The sequence below is a fragment of the Quercus lobata genome, chromosome 7, assembly GCF_001633185.2.
Source record: "Quercus lobata isolate SW786 chromosome 7, ValleyOak3.0 Primary Assembly, whole genome shotgun sequence".
In the NCBI taxonomy this organism is placed as follows: Eukaryota; Viridiplantae; Streptophyta; class Magnoliopsida; order Fagales; family Fagaceae; genus Quercus; species Quercus lobata.
This window is the reverse complement of record NC_044910.1, coordinates 17,203,126-17,218,770: the sequence shown is the minus strand read 5'-3', so window position 1 is coordinate 17,218,770 and position 15,645 is coordinate 17,203,126.

The following is a 15,645-nucleotide window of genomic DNA, read 5'->3' as shown; positions in this document are numbered from 1 at the left end:
AAAAAACCTGGGGAGGATTTAACCTAGCTATCCTCAAGGTAAAACAGATCCACTATGAAAGAATTGAAATTTTTACAATAGTAACTTAGACCACTAACATCCTATTGCTACTTTGAGTAGAAAACTTACTACCATGACTACGTGACAGCTCTGAGTCCACAGACTACTTCTTTCCTTGGCCATTGCAACATAGCACCCATACTTGTGATAAAAACCACAAACTCTCTTGTTTGTGACTCCAAGACCATCCTTGAAGGTTTAGATCATCAGCACCTTTGATGATTAGAGAAGGCAACAACTTCTACAACACCGGATTTTGAGATTCTTCAATGGATAACATCGGTAGAAGACATGAGAGAGCTTTTTGGGTACATAACCCTAGATACAAAAGAGGCACACTTTTCTCTCTCTAAAAAGTCTTATAAAAACATGCTTAGGGTTTCCTTTATAAACTAGTAGAAGTAGATTTGAAACCCTAATCCTTAATGGACTTGAATTGCTATTTGGGCTTAATTAAAATTTTGCGGATACGAATCTCGATCGGTCGAACGAGGCAGTTTATGAAATCTTCTTCCTGCAGCTTGTATGTTCTTGAATCTTGACTTGAATTACCTTGAGCATTGTCTAATAATACCTATAGACTCTAGGATCTATATCTAGACAAGTTTATGTTCATGATTTGCCAATTGTTCTAAACTTTTAGAACCTAACAATCTCCCCCTTTGGCAATTCGTGACAAAACTTACATACAAAATGAAATGCTCAAATACAAAAACAACCCAATACAATAAAATGCCCAATTCCATCGCAAATCCCAATCTAAGACTCCTAACCTAGAAGTTACAAGAAGAGGTAGAAGGTCTTGATTAGAATGTACCTGTCTTTCCTGAAAACACTCAAAAGAACACATCATCGCATGTGTGGAAAGAAAGACATATAAACAATAAATAATCAAACTAAAGAAAATAAAAAATATGCAAACTAACTCTCACCCTAAGTTAGATACATCAATTTTTTTATTTTTTTATTTTTATTTTCTCCCCCTTTCAAAAACAATTTCAACTCCCCTTAAACAAAACAAATAGGATTCCCACATTTCATCTACTTCTCCCCCTTTTTGTCATATATTGACAAAGACAACTCAAACAAAGAGTAAATAGAATACATACGCAACAAAAGTCAAGAGAAAATAGAGAATTAAGGGAATGCAAAACAATTCAACTCTATAGAAAATAGAGACAACTCCCCCTATGAAGAGCAACAACTCCCCCTATTAGCAACAAAGGTTAAAATCGATCTTTTTCCCCTATAAAAATAGGAAAAACAAAATAAGTTTTGGGAAAAACAGTTTTGGGGAAAATTTAGAAGGTGGAGAAAATAAAGACACACAAACCAAACTTAAAAACTAAGTTGAGGATACACATGAACACAAATATTCTTTTTTTTGTAATAAATGCAAACTTGACACTATGAGACCCATAAACAGATGGTGTTTGAACTTAAATCAAGTAGAGAAAATATTTGCACATTGATTATCCATCATATCTCTTAAGAAAAATATTTTCTGCAGTTCACACATAAAAATAGCATATACTAAAAAGTACATAATCCAAAAATTAATCAATTAATTTTTAAATCAAGTTGAGTACCCAATTTAGCAAAGTGTATGCATGTTATGTGTGAAAAGAATGAGAGATATGATTGTAAAACTGCAAGATGGATACAGAAAACAATGCAATGCACGTGAATCCTAAATACAAATGATGCATAAAAAAAATTTGGTCAAAAACTAAGAAATTTAAAATTTTCCTGTTTCGATTGGTCGAGCGTCGATCAAATATCAATCGAGCCAGGAAAAAATCATGATTAAAAATCAAGGGAATTTTGATTGGTCGAGAAACACATTCGATCAATCGAAATTCTAGAAATCTGAATTTTTGAAAAACTGCACAAGTTTATGTAGAAAACACTCAACCCAAATAATTTCATGAATGAAATACATGAGAATGAGTTTAAAAGTTTTTCAAAAACATTTGTTTTCAACCCAGAACTTTAAAAACAAGATTTTCAATCATCAGACACAATTTTCGCCAACCCTTAAACACATTTTGCATCAAACACCATAGAAACATAATCTTGGATGGCCAAACTAGATTCACACACAATTCCATGTACAGAGCTTAGTAAAGAATAACTTGTGAAGTGTGTGCAACTAGTAAAAGCATGAGATACATGTGAGGTGATTTGTAGATAGTATTCAAGCACAATTTCTACATTATTCATCACACAAATTTGAAAGTGACTATTACCTAAAGAGTTACATCATATAACTTCCACATCTCCTAGAAAACAAGCTTGCAATCATATAATTTTTTATTTATTTTTTAATAATTTTGCCTCATAATGTACACACCAATTTTATTTCTTTGTGTCATCTTTATTATAGCCCAATAATGTACACACCAATTTTATTATTAATCCAAGGCTACACCTTATGTTCTTTTTGTGCATGTGCTATACTTTCTCGAGCACAAAATCTTACGATATGCACTAAGGTGTTCATGATTGGCTAGTAAACAGTGGTGAGATGGTTATTTATGACTTTCTCTTAGGATTTTTTAGTCCTTACAATCAAAAGCACGTGACTTCAAAATCAAGATCTTGTGATCAAAAACTATAAACACTCCCACACAATATGCACTACATAGCTAAAACTAGCAAAGTACATGAAAAAAATAAGTTCATCCAAGCTAAAAAAGGTACACAGGCATTTTATGCAAAGATAATAGGCCAACCTCAATTACATATTCATGATGTGTAATACAAAACACATAAAAATCTTTTTGGTTTTAAAAGAAATTTATGACCAAAACTAAAAGCACACATTATGCTTAATGAATAAAATGCAAAAAGAATGCATGACAATGCTAAACTAAGCTATAGAGGTACACAAACAAGAAATATCAATTTCTTAATTAACCCATGAGTACATGTACAAACTAGTACATACTCACACAAAATCAGAAATAGCTTAGTACTTATACAACACATACTATTCAAGTTTCTCCACAATATCAAGCATGTTCTAAATCAAGAGAGAGATATCATAATTCATATAATTCTCAAGAAAAATAAAACAAGACTCAAAATAAAATATTTTTTTCTTTTTGAAAAATTTTCAATGTTTTTGGATATTTTTTTTTAGACAAAACAATCCTAAGAAAATAAAAAACTAAAAGAAAACATGTCCATAATTAATTGAAAGAATTAAATCAAGGACAAGTAAACAACACTCACCTTAGAGAATCTTTTTTCACCCATTTAGCACAAGTTTTCGGCTTTGTAGGTGAAAATTCATGAGAAGCAGAGTGTATTTAAGGGATTACATCAATCTTCTAAGAAAGACTAAAATCCTGCAAATTCCTTTCGCAAGCCAACAAGCTTAAATTTTTCAAAAGAATATGAAACAATTTGTATGGACTTATGGCAGGAGAAATATTACCACACATCCTAGACTGAAAAACACAGAATGCTTAAATTTCAATTTATGACAATTATGATGAATGTGATTAGAGACACCACAAAAGTGACATAGGAACAAATTTAGGAACATTAGTATTCCTAACAACAAATCTAGTCTCAGATTTCGGTTTTTGCCTCAACAAAGAACAATTTGGTCTAATATAACCAACAACACCACAAAGGTGACAAGTAGGCCAAAAATCAGATTTATTATGCTCTCTAATAGTAGGTTCAAACTTAGGTTTAGAAACTTCAGCATCTACATTAGAACTTTTACCTTTGTCTAACCTAGCAAAATAAGCCTTTTCTTTATTATTCATTTTGAAAGGAGGGATAAAAACTTTCTCAGTTTTAGGCTTAAGAGAAATAGAAACACTTCTATTATCAACAGCAGGCTTGGTACTAGTCAAATTTTCAATTTTAACTTTAGATTCAACTAACTCTTATTCCAAACTTTTCATCTTCTCATCTTGAGAGGAAATTTGATTTCTTAAAAATTCATTCTTTTTATTAGATTCATCTAATCTAACAACAAATTCCTCTTTTTCAAGATTAGCCAATTTTAACTCTTCCTTGAATTTCTTAGCAATTTTCAACGATTTCAATAATTCCTTACTAAGAGTTTCACAAGCATCAATAAGATCAACAGAAACAACAGTGTCCTTTTTAATCAAATAATCACAATAAAAAATAGTAAGACAGTTAAAATTATCCATGATAATAGGGATCAAGGATCAACTCTAGGTATAATAACCTAAATTAAGAGCTAATTTGCTCGATACCACTTGTATGTTTTTAGACCCCTTAAAACATAAGTTGTTTAATCTAGTTATTTAGCCAAGTGATTACTTAGGTAAATTATTCAAATCTAGGTTAACACAAGTAAATCATATCAAGTAAACAATGCGGAAAATAAAGAACATAATGATATGATAACCTAGGAAAACCAAACTGGTAAAAAACCCGGGGAAGATTTAACCTAACTATCCTTAAGGTAAAACAGATCCATTATGAAAGAATTGAAGTTTTTATAATAGCGACTTAGACCACTAACATACTATTACTACCTCGAGTAGAAAACTTACTACCATGATCATGTGACAGCTCCGAGTCCATAGACTACTTCTTTCCTTGGCCTTTGCAACACAAGCACCCACACTTGTGATAAAAAACACAAACTCTCCTGTTTGTGACTCTAAGACCACCCTTGAAGGATTAGATCATCAGCACCTTTGATGATTAGAGAAGGCAGCAACTTCTATAACACCGAATCTTGAGATTATTCAATGAATAACACCGGTAGAAGGCATGAGAGAGCTTTTTGGGTACAAAACCCTAGATACAAAAAAGGAAAACTTTTATCTCTCTGAAAAGCCTTATAAAAACATGCTTAGGGTTTCTTTTATATACTAGGAGAAGTAGATCTGAAACCCTAATCCTTAATGGGCTTGAACTGTTGTTTGGGCTCAATTAAAATTCTGCAGATACGAATCTCGATCGATAGAGCCTGTCTCTCGATCGGTCAAACCAAGAAAATTATGAAATCTTCTTCTTGCAGCTTGTATGTTCTTGAATTTTAACTTGAATCACCTTGAACATTGTCTAATAATACCTATAGACTCTAGGATCTATATCTAGACAAGTTTGTGTTCACGATTTGCCAATTATTCTAAACTTTTAGAACATAACAGAAATTCAATTTCATTACAACCAAGCTAAATAAGGTTGCCATAATGTTAGCTAACTTATGTCAAATTTTTTATTTGCTTTCATATGTGCCTGAGATTTTCTTTCTATTTTATTCTTTTTTCATACATAGAATTGATTTTCTTTTGAGTATTTGGATTAATCTCCATATTTATATTGACATTGTTTTCATGCGTTTAGTTTTTGGGTTGAAATTTCTACTAATTATTTTTTTATATTGTACATGGCAGATAAATCATCTCTATTTTTTTTGGAGAAAAATCAAAGCTGTAACCTATGTCTTCTAGCCTAGGGAACGATAAATTTTTCTTTGGTATATTATATATAAATTTGTCGAATTTGGTTTGGTTTTGAAGTAGAATTTGGGGATTCTATAAATTTTGAAGTTTTAAGTCTCAGGGTTTTTGGTATTTGCATCTCAGTAGGTTGATCTTAATTCTTCACCTTAAATGCTTTTTATTTAGGTTCATGTGATTTTTTGTTTTCTTATTAAAAACTATGATTTTTGGTTGATTAATTATTTGTCTGGAATAATTTCAATAAATTATTTGTTTGGATTCAACATAAAAGATAATGCAATTAGGTATTGTAATTTTGATATTGCTCCATGTTTTGAATTGTTTATATTGTTATTACTACAAGAAAGTCATATTGCTACTCAAATTTGAAACTTGGTGTGTCTTCCTCGTATCATGGTCTTTGTTTATATATTTGCAGTTTATATTAGTTTTGAGTGTGTGTGTATATATAACTATTGGGAGTTTTGCTTTATTAATTTAAGAATTGTAAATTACTTTATAAGTTTCGGTAACTATGCACTTGCAACTCAATAACATTCAATGTTAGACAACAATTCTAAACAGTGGAAAAGTATAGAAGTTAAATATTTCTTCACTTTTTCAAAGTTAATAGTTTTTCCGTGCATTGCATGGGTTAGCGACTAATATACTATAAAATCGAAGTTTTTTATTGACCTCTTGAGAATCTACCACATAAGCTTTAGAGCTCTCACAAATTTACAGGTCACTGCTATTTTCTTTTTACGTTTTTGAAGTTCTATTTTTATAACTCAACCCTTCGATAATTCTTATGCTTTCATTCGATAACGTCCCCCCTCTTCATTTTTTCCATGGTCAGACCTTTTAAGTCACTTCTCATTGATGGGCTATGTTAAACAGGTTGCTAGTGTTGTAATACATGGAAGGAATTATGTCGTATAATTGATATGGAACTGCCATGACTCGCATTAGTGGGTTGTTTAATTATAGTATTATGATGACCAATTTAAAGTAAGAGGCTATGTACCACTGTGCACTTAATAGTTAATCTTATTAAGCCTTAACGTAAGTTATCATATGGGTCAAGTGGGAGAATGTAAGAATAAATTTTCCCATTTGATAATGTATCCATTTGATAGCTTCATATATGTTATGGTTTAATAAAATGTTACATGTCCTTAAAACGTTGGTTAGTGGAGAAGTAAGTTTCCTAAGTAACTCCAACTTTGATGGGCAAGTGGAGGTTATAGATACAAGGAATTTGATCCTCTCTCTACCTATAAAAGAGACATTCAGCTACCCCATTAAATATACTGAAAAGTTAAAGAGAAAAGAGGGTCAAGAGAGACAAACCAATCCTATAAGAATTAAGTGCCTTTTATACTAAGACTTGATCTTAAGAAGAGTTTAGCAATGGATCAAGGTAAGCTTTATAATTAATTTGTGCAGTTGTGAAATCATGATAATTCAAGATCCTAGAATTTATATTATGGTTGTTTATAATCTAAAAACATAAAGAGAACATTTACATTCTTTTCAGCTGTCATAGCCTATCTATAATTTTGAAGTCATAAGGGTGTAATTAGGAATGGAGGAGCTACTACACTTCACAATTGTCATTGTAAATGGCGCACTCGTGTCATAACAAAAGGATTTTCGGTGACTTTGGCTGAGTTGAATCGGACTAGAAGGAGTTGAATCGGACTAGAAGGAGTTTGAATCTAATTGTCCAAGTCAGAGTGCAGTAGTTGTTTAAAACTGTTGTCAGAGACGGAATAATGATAGAGGCAGAGGGCATCTAGAACTCCATCAATTGCATTGCAGTTCTGATAGGCCCAGAATGTATTAACCCCTTATGATGAATTAACAAATTAATTAGCTAAGTTAATTAATTAATTCAATTAGCATGTAATACACATGATAGCACAAAAAAATCACCAATTAACTAAATGAAGTGGAAATTAAATTGACACAGTGATTTGTTTACGAATGGAGAAAATCTATACGGCAAAAATCCCACCAGGTGATTTTAAGGTCATCATTCCTGAGAATTCACTATTAGCACAACAAGCGGTTACAAGTAAAGGAATCACAGTACCTTATATCAACCTACAGTTGAATTCTTACCCCAATACCCAATTGGACTTGTTTTGTAGTGACAATCTCTCCTTTTATTGCACAGCTCCCAATACGTAACTAACCAATTCAATGCACGGATCCCAATACGCGGCTTACTCACCAACTTAAGAAAGATATTGGCTGCAAAGTTCTTCAGTTCATCAACACGATAAAGTTCACAAAGCTCATTGGTTACAAAACCCTATGATGTACAAACATAGCAACTTCTTCAAGAGAAAGATGAACTAGGGCAAATTCTATCTCCGGTCACAATTTGCATGAACACAACTTTGCTTTACACTCGCGCAACCCTTGACAGCCCTTAAAACAATCCTTATATATGTTTATGGTTGTGAAAAAATAAAGCCCAAACATGTATTCATGGATTGGATTGAAATCAGCTCTAAAAAATTGAATTTCATAAACCTTGATAGATAGTTTATCTATTGAGCTAGCTGTTAAGCATCGTGCTTCAGTAGCTTTTTAAACCTCGATAAATACTAGCTGTCGAGTCAGTTGTCGAGCTTTAAAATCCAACACTTCTTCACTTGTTTCTTGGACAGACTTGCATGGCTTTAACACTTAATCTTGAAACATTATTCCTTGAAGCATTAAACACATCCTAGATCTACCCAATTACAAATAAAGTGTGTTTTGTCAAAGGATTAACCAATTCTAATTTGACATATGTTCCTAATATTAAATCACATATGTCCTAACAATCTTCCCTTTTGGCAATCCTTGACCAAACCATAACAAACAAATGAACATATGAGAGAAGTCATAAATCACTCAACTCATACTCACTTGTTGAATACAATAAAATCTATCCTAACACAAACTCTTGAAAAACTTTGCAAGAAGAGAGTTTATGGCAAGAAGACTTTGACAACTTATATTTCTGAAACACTTTAAACAAAACTCATCACGGCATCTTAGTATGAAACAAAAATAATAGATTGCATACAATATATAAGAATCATGTCCATAGAAAGAAAAGAAACAACACATGTAAAGATAGGTGAATAACATACATTAGTAGATATAAACCAAATATATGTACAATGTATGTCAAATGGTCAAAGACCAATATACATAAGGTAAATGTAAAAGAAAGAAAAGAAGATACATAAAAACCTCACTACATCCCTTATAAACACTCTCCCTATCACAAAAAATCTCCTATGCTAACTGTCCCCCTATGTATATGACTACTCTCATATCAAAACTACTCCCCCTTTTTGTCACGAGTGACAAAGGGTAAGTACATTAAGTAGACATCTCATCATCACTGGGCGAGTTAGCATCCTTGTCCTCATCAGCATCATCACTGACGGAGCCATCATCTTAAGGCAATAGAGATGGAGAGGTATAAGCAGTGAAACCACCCATGACAACCTGTTGTCGTGCGATACAACCAACACGGGTGTTCACCTAACACAACTCATCACTGAATGTGTCAAGGCAAGCATCCATGCGCACAAGCTGTGCCATGATGACCTTAGGAGTCACTCCACCCACAGAAGACGAAGGATGGGAGGTGGATGAAGCGGTAGAAGCTAAAGGAGTCGTCGTTTCTATCCGGGGCCACGTCGGTCTAAGTTGTGCCGCTCCGTTGAACGGTAGCAGCGTCTATGGCACTCATAACTGTGAAATGAGGAGACTTGAGAAAGGAGACAGAAAAATCTCAAAGAAGCCTCATGATAGCAGAAGAAAAAATGAGCTTATCACGAGTCACCATATCCCTATAAACATCTATAAGGGATAGAATAAAATGAGAAGGAAAGTCAATAGAAATATCCTCTAAGAGGGGTAACAAAATTTGAGCACGAGACTCTGTAATAGAGCTATAGTGAGACAAAGGACGAAGAATTAATGTCATCACCATGTTAAGGAATCTCGGACCTTTTACAAAGCCTGAGCAAAGGGTGTTTTGACGGTCACCCCAAGATAAGGGTGTCTCACAAAATAGAGACGAGAGTTCATCTTTGGACACAATCCTTAGACGATCGTAGCCAGGGTAGTCAGGATGCGCTACCCTAGGAATGTGTATTACCTCAGATACAATATCTAGAGTAACTACAATGCGCGTACCTCAAACACGAGAGAAAAAATGAGGTACAGAAATATCGAATCCATGCATATTGGAGTAAAACTCCTGTATGATCATGAAGGGACAAGTGACCGAGATGTCACATAGTGACCCCCAACCCCGACTATTGATGACAATGGGAAGGTCAGTGTTGGAAAAATTAGATAGAATGACTTGGCGTTCCAAATGAATACCTCGTCGAGAAAAGTTAGCTGAAAAGTCCTTTCAGGCTTTATCATGATGGAATCGTACGTAAGAAGGAGTAGGGTCAGAAGAAGTGGATGCCCCAAAACAAAGAGGGTTTTGGAATGGAGTGGATTTGCGTTTGGGTGCCATAGAGCAGACTAACGCAAGAAAGAGAGAAAGGGAGAGAGAGAGACAAATAGAAAAGCACCAACAAATCAAAATAAAAGAATATAAAGATTTGAAGGTACGTATGCATGAAAATGCATGAACATGTGACATGAAAACTTAAAAATATCATGAGCTCAGCCCAATCCAAACCCACCAACACACATTATTGCAACAAAGTAAACACACATCTAAAAATGCATGAATCATAGTTACAATGCAAATGTGATACAATGAATGAACATTTAGGATCATTTAAACAAAACCCATCCCAAAACTTTAGCAAAAACCTCAATAATTTTGAAAAATCTCAAAAATTTTCAAAAACCCCAAAAGTTAGGTCAAAAGATATGAAATGAAAGATTAATGAGTGAGAGAGCATCATACCAGATGAAGAAAATTATCTTAAGACCAAAGATTGATTAGGGAAGAGGTTTGAAGTGATTGAGATGTGTTAGGGAAGGTGAGGAGACAAAAGGAGTCGAGAGAGATCGAGAGAAATGAGAAAGAATTTGCGTTGACCCTTTATATAGAAATCCATAATTCTCGATAGATCGAGAGGTGTCGAGAGGTATCGAGGTTTAAAACGCGTGAATCAACTGTCGAAGAGCTGTCCAAGATTTGTCGAAAGGTGTCCACAGCTAAAGGATCTCGATGGATCGAGAAGCTATCGAGAATCTATTGAGCATCCAGAAAGTTTCTCGATGGATCAAGCAGCTATCGAGAAGCTATTGAGAATGCGATAAAAAGCAGCTAAAAGGGCTCGATAGATAGCCTGCTGTCGAGAGGTATCCAGCAGCTGTCGAGATTGCTTAAAAACAGATTTTCAAGAAGAGAAAAACACAGATATGAATGCAATCAAGCATGCTATACAACCAAAGATCCAAACAACATGTTAAGCTCTCAAAATCATCTCTCAACAAGAAAAATGTCAAGCACATAAATCCAAGACACACACACACTAAACAAATCTAACCAATTTTATATTTCAAAAACAAGTTAAGATAGTTTAGTGAGCATACATTAACACAAGTATTCCTTGTGATAGCCAAATCACATTGTACCTATACATGAATCAAAAATAGCAAAGAATATTGCGTGTTGTGTGTGAAAAATATTGCAAGATTGCATAAGTGTCTTCATGTTATGACGATTTGAGATATGAGAAAATCACTTTAACTCACACACAATCATAACTATTTGATGGGGACTATCACCTTCGAGGTAAATCCTATAACTCTCACATCTCCTAAAATACACGCTTACAATCATATATAAAGCATTTTGATTTTTTTTGCTTTTTATTATTCTTTGCATATTTTTCTTTTAAGCAAACCACATGATAGTTTTTAGACCCCTTAAAAACACAGTTGGATTAACCTAGGTAATTAGCCAAGTTGTTACTTAGTCCAAATTAACAAATCTAGGTTATCACAATCAAAACAATCATATCATGCAAAGCAGCGGAAAGATAAATAAGACAATGATATGATCACCCAGGAAACCAAACCGGTAAAAATCTGGGGAGGATTTAACCTAACTATCCTCAAGGTAAACCTGAATCCACTATGAAAGAATCAAAGTTGTTCAACAGGACTTAGACCACTAACATTCTATTGCTACCCACCAGTAGAAACTTACTGACACGACCACGTGCAAACTCCGAAACCACGAACTCCTTCTTTCTTGGATTCTCTAGCAAGTACAAGCACACCTGCTTGTGTTTCTTTAAGTTCTTATGGCAGCAACTGAATGATCATCAAGCTCTTGAAGAAATCTCCTTCTTGATAATCATAAGCTCTCACAGATCTCACAAGAGATTTACACAAACAGCAACATGAGCCATACTAAAACGTGGATAGGGTTTGCTTTTTATACCTAAGGCAAATTAGAAAAACCTAAACGCTTTAAAACAAACTAGGGCTGAGTTGGAATTCTACAGAAAAACACCTCTGACCCGGTTTCGATTGATTGAGCCTAAGCTTCGATCGATCGAACCAGGCCGAGAAGCTTAAATGGTTCCTGCATCAGCTTATTCCAACTTTACATAAATGAACCAACTTTGAGCAAGTCTAAACACGACTAAACATCTTGTTTTAATCATGGTTTGCCAACAATACACATTAGAGTTCTAAATACATAAAATCCTAAGTTTTTAGAATCTAACAAACTCCCCCTTTGGCAATTCGTGACAAAACACAACTAAAGCTCAAAGTTTACAAAGAAAAGCCCTTTACAAAAATAATGCTCATAAAAATAAATTCAATCCTAACTAATATCCATCAGTTGCAAGTGTAGACAGCAGCTCAATTGAATCAACCTGTATATTTCCTAAAACACTAAACAAAATGCATAACCGCATATGTGGAAAATACAAGTAAACAAATTAAATGCTTGATTTCAAACAACACACAATAAAGACATATATCAATGAATAACTCATAAATATAAATCAATAAGCAGTTGAAACAAGAAACATATAAAGCAATAAAAATATCTCCCCCTAATATGAATAGCCCAACAAAAATATGGCAAGAGCTAAAATGATAAAATACAATGTGAAGCACCTAGATACAATCTAAACTCCACATGCTCCAACCAACAAAAATGCTCTCCCCTTGAAAACAAAACTCTACAAGTGCTCAACTATGTACTCCCCCTTTTTGTGACGGAATGCCAAAGAGCAATCAAAATCCATCATCAAAAGGAGGTGGTGGTGAAGATCGTCGAAACTATGCCAACTCTGCGCGCATAGCACGAATCTCATCGAACACGTCCACCAAAATCTGTCCATAAGCCGCCTGAACGGTCAAGACATGATCCAACGTACGTCGAATGTCTGAATCATCCGAAGTAGTCGGTGGAGGAACATCAGCATCAGCAACAGCAACACCAAACGCCTCAACTGTATCAGCACCTGTAGAAGAGGGAGGAGGGGGAACAACACCAGATGACGCACCTCTAGGACGCATAGGAACAACTCTCAAGTAAGCAGCCCTCTGCCTAAGGAAGGTGGCACCTATGGGAGCAACAACATGAACGGGCTCACCAGAAGGGAAACCATCTAGACCAAGAAACAACAAAATCCTATGAATGAAAATAGGATGAATAAGAGCATGCGCTACGACAGAACTCCTATGAACTTCGTTCAAAGAACGAAGAAACAGATGAGAAAAGCTGATAGACGCACTAGAAACAAAAGCATACAAAAACACATATTGCTCAAGAGGGATGGTGTAGAGATGAGAAATAGGCCACAAAGAATGACACGCTATCCTAAAGAAAAGATAGGAAGTCTCAATAAGCTCAACAGACGTGATTCGACGATCAAAACTCCACTGGATAGAAGACCCAGTGATGTATGACATGACGTCATCTAAGGGTGGAGACTCCTCATAGGGATAGACAGGCTCACTAACGACCGGAACCCCAAGAGCATCAGCCACTACCCGAGGAGTAATGGTGAACTCAACACATCGTATCCAACTCCTAACAAGGGTGTTGGAATCATAGACGTGGCAAGAGAGATTCGAAAAAAACTCTTTAATCAGGGCGGTCGGGGGTGGATGATCTATCTCTAACAGGGACAACCAACCTCTAGACTCAAGGTTTGCCCTAATAGCCGGATCAAGCTCATCTAAAACCACAAAATGCTCAGCCCAAATCTTATGCTTACAGTTCAGCTTCTCATAAACCCCTCTGCTTTTGTCATTCCTAAACACCTCACTCCTAGAGGGAGACTTAGAGGAAGTGGAGGGGGTCCTATGGGCTCTAGTCTTCCTAGGCATGGTGCTAGGATAAGGACAAAGACACACACCGAAAGAAAAACAAAAACCAAGGGTAAACTGCAAGTTAGCAAAAAAAAATATATATAGAACAAAAATCTATATGATGTATGAACAGATTAAATGATATGATGCATGCCCTAATGCAATGAAATTAAGTTCAAATTAAGTTCAAGTTCACAAAATTGGCTTGAGCATAGAGTTTCTAAACAAAAACCCCAAAAATTTGAATAACCACTTGTTTAATTTGTAAAAATTGACCAATTGATCATCACACAAGATAGATTACATAAAAGAATGATCAATTACATCAATTCAACAAGTCAATTTCATCAATTGAAACCAATTTGAACAAAATCCCCAATTCGAGTTCAATACAAGCCCTAGAATTTTTAATTTTTCACAAATCCCCAAAATGATCAAATTAACCAACATAGATCATGAATATATCAATATAGCAACAAAACCCATTGATCAAATTCACAAAATAAGGTTTGATTCATCAAAAATCCCAAATTATGCATAGTCCGAAAATTTTACCCAAAAACCATGAAATAATGCATGAAACATGAAAACAATGCAAAAGGAAGGGTAATATGGACATACCAGCTTATGGAGAGAGAAACCTAGCAAGAAATTTGGAGGAAAACGACAAAAAATCCTTATGGAGCCTTGTCGAGTCGGAGAGAGAGAAAGTTTTGAAAAAGTGGTTTGAATAAGTCAAATATGATTTTTTTTAAAACCTGATTCACAAGTTTCAATTGATCGAAATAGACAGAGGTTTCTCAAAAATTTTAAAACAATTTCGATTGATTGAAAAACAGATTAGATCAATTGAAACAGACAGAGGCTTCCTTAAACATTTTTTAAAAAATTTCGATTGATCGAAAAACAGATTGGATCAATCGAAACTGGCAAAGGCTCACAAAATTTTGAGGAAAAACACAGTTTTTGAAAAAAAAAATTAGAAACATCTCAATGCATTGAAATTGATGAACAAAATGCATGAGTATGTGATGATATGATTTTCAAAAACAAGGAGTTAAGCCCAATTTTCCCAAAGTTAAAATTTCTTACATTCTCCATAAATTTTCAATCATCAAATCAGTTTTGCATAAAACTCAAAGTATTTGTAAACTTGGTTGGTCAAACCAAAGAGACACACAATAACATGTACAATGTTTAGCAAAGAGTAACTTGTGTAGTGTGTGCAACTAGTAAAAACTTGAGATACATGTGAGATGATATGAGTATAGCAATTAAATACAAAGTCTACAAAATTCATCACATAGAATTTGAAAGAGACTATCACCTAAAGAGTTACATCATATAACTCTCACATCTCCTAGATCATAAGCTTGCAATCATGTAATTTCTTGATTTTGCCTCATATTATACACACAAATTTTAATTATTCAGAAACTTATTAAAATAGCCGAGATAATGTACACACCAATTTTATTTGATTGATTTAACATTAAGTCCAACAATGTACATACCAATTTTAGCAATAAACCGAGGCTACACCTTATATTCTTTTTGTGCATGTGCTACACTTTCTCGAGCACAAAATCTTATGATATGCACTAAGGTGAACAGAGGTGAGATGGTTATTTATGCATTTTTCTAAAGGTTCAAGTCCGACAGTCAAAGACAAGTGACTTCAAGATCAAGACAAAGTGATCAAAACCATAAACATCTTTCCCACACAACATGCACTACAAATCTTCAACTAGTAAAGTGCAATAAATAAACTCATCAAAGCTAGACAAGGTACAAAAGACATGTTATG